Source organism: Nomascus leucogenys, chromosome 3 (genome assembly GCF_006542625.1).
Source record: "Nomascus leucogenys isolate Asia chromosome 3, Asia_NLE_v1, whole genome shotgun sequence".
NCBI classification, from domain to species: domain Eukaryota; kingdom Metazoa; phylum Chordata; class Mammalia; order Primates; family Hylobatidae; genus Nomascus; species Nomascus leucogenys.
The window spans coordinates 133156630-133162629 of NC_044383.1; the positions used below are offsets into that span (position 1 = coordinate 133156630).

Below are 6000 nucleotides of genomic sequence, written 5' to 3' on the forward strand. Positions count from 1 at the left end.
TAGAAATCATTATCAATAAGATAAATGTTTAACTTTTTTATGAAAATTTCTAACAACTACAGGAGTAGATGAAATAGTATATGGAATGCAAATGTACATTTCAGCTAGCTTCAACAATTATTCAATTCATAGCCAATCTACCTACTCATTCCCATTGATATTTCTCTGAGGCAAATTCATCCATAAATGTTTGTAACTTTATAGAATCAAGGACTTTTTGTTTTTAACATAACCAAAATATCATCATATACCTTTATTTAAAAAGTCTCAAATATCTAGTCAGTGTTTAATTTTCCTGATTATCTCACATTTTTGTTTGTTCAAGTCAGGATCCAAATTAGAATCATATGTTGCAATTGATGGATATGTCTTCCAGGTCCCAAGGAGACACACTGTTAAGGATACACGTGATTAGAATTTTATAACCATGTTTCTAAATTACTCACAGAACACAGGATCAATGTGATGGAGTAAAGATGGCCCCGATTCTTTGTTACTAATCTCAATGGGAAGAGGCATGACTTCCTTTCCCTTGAATCTTCATTCTATGACTACTTTGAAAAAAAAATATGGCAGAAGTGATGCTTTGCCAGTTCTTTGTCTAGCCTTTAAGAAAACTTGGAACTTACACTTTCTGTCTCTCAGAACATTCTTGGAGCACTGGCTGCAACGTAAGAAGTCTGACTACTCTGTTGGAGAGGACTTGTGGTGTGGCCCTGTGCTGCATGGGCAGAAGGAAAAACTGAGGTGAGTTCAGCCCTCCAGCTGTTCTTATGAAGGCACCAGGCATGTGAGTAGAGCTATTTTAGGCTCTCCAGATCAGACTAGCCACCAGCAAATACCATGAGATAAACCCAGTTAATATCACATGGCACAAAAGAATGACCTAGGCAAATGCTATCTGAATTTCTGACCCACAAAATCATGAACTGTAATAAAATCATGATTATTTTAAGCCAAGGGAAGTTAAAATTTTATTTTTTGAAAAGGCTGAAAAAAATTTTCTCTAGTGATACTGACAAAAAAGAGAAGACACAAATAAAACATTAAAAATGACTCTCAGACATTCAAAAGACAAAACTAATAAATACTTGAAAATAAATAAAACAAATTTCTAGAAAAAATATAATTTACCAAACAAAACTAAGTAGAAATTTTCCAAACAAAATCATACATACATAGATTTATATAACCACTAAGGAACTGAAACCAGTAAATTACATATTCTTCCATCCCTCCCCCAAACAAACAAGAATAAGAACAACAAAAGTTCACACAGCTTTACAGGCAATTCCACTGTAATTCAAGGAGTCACACTTCTTCAAAACAAGCAATAAAAACAACAAGAACGACTGCAAAATCCAACAGTTTTACAAAAAATTCTACCATAAATAGAGGAACAGACAAAATTTCCTTTCCAGGAAAAAAGAAAAAGAAGGAATGCTCCAATCTCATCCTATAAGGCAAGTATGATCCTCATATCAAAACTAGGGATAGTATGAGAAAGGAAAATCTCCTTGGAGACCACATATGTGAAAATCCTAAATAAAAATATCACTAAGTTGAACCCCCATAGTCTATAAAATGATACTATCATGACTATGTTGAGTTGATGCCAAAACTGCAAGTAGTTTATCATTAGAAAAATCTACCAGTGTGATTCACTTCACTAACAGCTTAAGAATAAAAACCATAAAATCATCTTACTAGATTCGTGTAAAGCACTGAATACAAATAAACTAATCAACGCCTCCTGAAAAGGTAACATATTATTATATAGTCAATAAAAAATATAATATAGCAGTTAAAATTAATTAATTTCAACTAGATACAACAAAGATAAAATTGTGAGTCTTGGATTCAAAGAGCAAATGAAAGGAAATAGTCTAGTGCCATATCCCCTTTTTGTATACCCATTGGAGAAAGCATAGGTTTTATCATTCTTTTTACAACATTATTATAAGTATGATACCAAAAGCTTTAAACAATACAATTGTTTTATTTAAGCAAGTAAGCAATTATTTAATTATTAAACATAATTAATTAAATAAAACTGTGATACTGACATTAGATCATGCAACATAATGTTTTAAATTACATATAAACTTTGGATTTCAGAAGGGTGGGGAAAAACACTTGGAAAGATATTCAAATAAATATTTGAATATATTTCACTTCTTAAGTCAAAATAAATTCTAGAAGAAATAAATGAAAAGAAAATCAATGCTGTGAAAAAAATGGGCAAATATTTGTATGATATTTTGGAGGCTGATGCCAAAAGAAGAAACCATAAAAGAGAACACTAATACATTGTATATGTAAAAAATATGAAATAACATGAAACAAATAAATGAAAGCCATAGTTAAAAGACAAATGGCCAACTAGAACACTAATTAGCATGGTATGTGGCAATCAATTATACCTTACTATAAAAGTAACCCATCTAAATTAATAATAAAAAAAAAAGACCAGCACCCAAGAGGTAACTAACCAGAGAATATACATAGTCAATTAAAAGAAGAAATTTGAATTTTAATTGAATTAAATTCAAATATGAAAAGCTGTTCAACATCAGAAGATCTCACAAAAACAACACAAATTTTATTAAAGTTCTATTTTTTCTCTAGCACTTTGTTATGATTAAAAATTATGCTAATATGCAGTAGTAGCATAGGAGCAGGGAAATACATCTCATTCTTACGACATCATCAACTGATGTATTTCTAGGAATCAGTTTTTCAACATGTATCAAAATTCTTAAAATAACTTACACCGTTTGACTCAGCTATTCCCCTTCTATGGTTTTACAATCAGAAAACATCTGAGTGTATGTCAATTATATCTCAAAAACTTTGAACAAAATAATTTTCAATTAAATAAAAAACTGAATAAGTGTTCAAGATTGTATAAAGGTGGGGTTTTTTGTTTGTTTGCTTTTCTTGAGATGGAGTCTTGCTGTGTCACCCAGGCTAGAGTGCAGTGGTATGATCTCGGCTCACTGCAACCTCCGCCTCCTAAGTTCAAACAATTCTCCTGCCTGAGCCTCCAGAGTAGCTGAGACTACAGGTTCATGTCACCCCACCCAGCTAATTTTTTGCTTTTTTAGTGGAGACTGGTTGGCCAGGCTCGTCTCGAACTCCTGGCCTCAAGTGATCTGCCTCGGCCTCCCAAAGTGCTGGGATTATAGCCACTGTGCCTGGCCATATATAGGTTTTAATTTATATATAAATTATGTCAGCAAGAAACCGGGAATTGACTACAGTCTAAAAATAGCAAAATGATTAAATGAATTATGGTACAGCCATATATAGAATTTTATGTAACTGAAATTCAGATAAATCTCTAATTATAATCACAGAAAAATTGTTACACAATATTGTTATGTAAGAAGAAAAAGTTACAAAGTAATATGCAGAATATGCTCCCATTTAAAAAAAATAATGTTTGATCCTACAGGTGAGATTAAAACATTTTGAGAAAAGACATGCAGAAGATGCTGTAGATAATCTCTCGATCATAGAATTATCCTTTTATTTTTGCTCAACTCTTCTACCTAATGTTTCAACAGTAAACATGGATTACTTCTATGACGAAAAAAACACAGGGTGAGAGGGGGAGCAATAGACAGGGCAGAAGAAGGTTTAAAAGGTAAGAAATATTACACCACTAAGAAATGTTCTTTGGCTAAGTCCATGGTTTCATTGCCTCTGATTATTCCCTTTCCTGGAATTTCCTTAACTCTTATGCGTATGATTTTGATAGCATTACTGTGCATCTGATTTTGTTTTCTGGTTGATTTACTCTTCAAAGTAATATCACCCCACCAGAGTTTTATAAATACTCTTATGCTGTTTTTATATACTATAAAACTCTGCACACACAGACATTTCAAAATGTTGAGTAAATTTAACTGAATAACTATCAATAGCCAAATTTAGTTTATAGTCACAAGCTTCGCTAAAAGAACAGATCTCAAGAAATGGACAGTACAGAATTTTCAAGATTAGTCAAGGAGGTGATTCTGGATAGAAGCTGTCCAGCAGGATCTATACAGTCTAATGTGATAGAACAAGTACTTGGCTGAGGTATGGATTCTTCTACCAATTAACTTTGGGAAAGTTACTTAAATCTATCAGATCTCAGTTTGGTCCATAAACTAAAGCTCCTTCTATATGTATGATTCCTTGATATTCATGATTTTGCAGTGGGTGCTGAGTCTCTGCTATTCGTAGAAGTTGTATTTAGGAAATGGTGGAATTTAGCACTTGGACTACATAGAGTCCAGAAAGTTACCAATATTGCTCACTCACTTAAGATGAAAAAAAAAAATGGGGGCCAACCTGTTCTTTTACAAAATGTTACTATATACATTCAGGACCTTTTCATGTCAATAAAGTGAATAAAAATCTGTTGAATTAAATTCACACAAACACACGTTTTTGCTAGTAAAAACAAAGGTTACATTAGCTAATTTGATAGGCATGATGCCTACAATGAAAGAAATAATTTGCATTCTTAGTCTATAAAACACTGTACACTAAATTCTGGCTCTGAAAAGATGGTTTTGCACCTCATACAAATGCTTGTGCTGCATTATAATGTGGAGCTTACTTGCATTTATGTGCTTATTCAAAAATATGCCCCCAACTTCTACCTCACTCTACATTTTTCAACAGTAACTTAAAAATTTCCTAAGACATAACAAACTGTGTGTTCATTGGGGCTATTCAACATTGAATTGAGCTAATGAGGTTTACATCATGTGATATTTTGGCTGATAATTTGGAATGATTGAAGCATATGAATAGAAAGGTTATAAAGGGTCATAGTTCTCCTTATCAAAATGTCTAGCCTTATTACCTTAGAGAAAATAAAAACAAAAAGACATCATGTTTTCACCTTAGTGTCTGGTGTGGAAATTGATTTGTTTAAGAGCCTTTTCAAATCCCAAAATATTCATATCTCATTTCTAAAATCTAGTCTTTAACAAGAAGCCAGACCAATGGAAATAATGAACAGGTTATAGGCTCCAATGAAGAGGTTAGATCTTTTTAAGAACTGTATCATCAGGATTTGTTTAAAATGTCATCTTAAATTAGCAAGCCCATTTCACTTATTCAGTTGTTTTCTAATAAGAGTCAACATTTATATGACACAATTAGAACACATTTATTTTTTAATGTATACAGTATAAACATAAGAAGCATCATACCCATTAAATAGACCATTATGTTAATATAGTTATATAGATATAGTGACATATTTATGTACAAGTTCTCCATATTCTTACTAAAATTAAGATTAGGACATTAATCTTGTCCTTTACCCATTACCATTTCAAAAAGTAAAAATAAAAAACCCAGCCAGATGCTTTTTAATTTCAAAGTGTCCTTTTTATCTTTGTGAGCTAGCTAGATACCTACTACAAAGCATTAGTAATTCCTTTCCTGCCAAGTTATTTTTAGGGTGTTTTAGCTTTACTGAGCTCTCTACCAAATGCAAAACATTAGATATCCTGAATTTTTCTCTGCTCTGTCCATCCTAGAGATGGAAGCTTTCTTGCTTCAAACCTCAGTGCACACATGTAAACACAATTACTCAAAACAAGGCAACAAGTGAGAGGCAGGGTTAAAATAAGAACTCAGGCAATCTGACTCACAATCCAGGATTCAACCCCCTAAAACTTGCTGTTTTCTTTGTCCTCTTTGCTGTGAACCAAGACACTTGTTCTGTAGCAGTGTTTCTGCTGCAAATCCAGTGGCTACTGCATTATGCAATGAAGTCAGAAGCCTGAGCTTGTGACATCAATATAGGTTGCTATGGTAACTCTTTCCATAAGTATTACAGGTTCAGTGTAGGCTCAAAAAAGGGGACTTCAGCAAAGTAGCAAAATAACTGGCATTACAAATTACAATAATAGTTGGTGCAAACATGTTTTATAATTCCTGTAATAAAAAAAGTTTTACATTTTATGTCATTATTGAAAGTCATTTTTATAA

At 32.5% G+C, this 6000-nt stretch overlaps 1 long non-coding RNA gene across 1 annotated transcript in view; it reads right to left on the bottom strand.

Annotated features, from left to right (window-relative positions):
- LOC115834466 overlaps positions 1-5752 on the bottom strand; it is a 275808-nt gene extending 270056 nt beyond the window's left edge. Inside the window, exon 1 of the long non-coding RNA XR_004029383.1 lies at positions 5661-5752. This is a non-coding gene — a long non-coding RNA (uncharacterized LOC115834466). The remainder of the gene's footprint in view (positions 1-5660) is intronic.
- Positions 5753-6000: the final 248 nt, after the last annotated feature.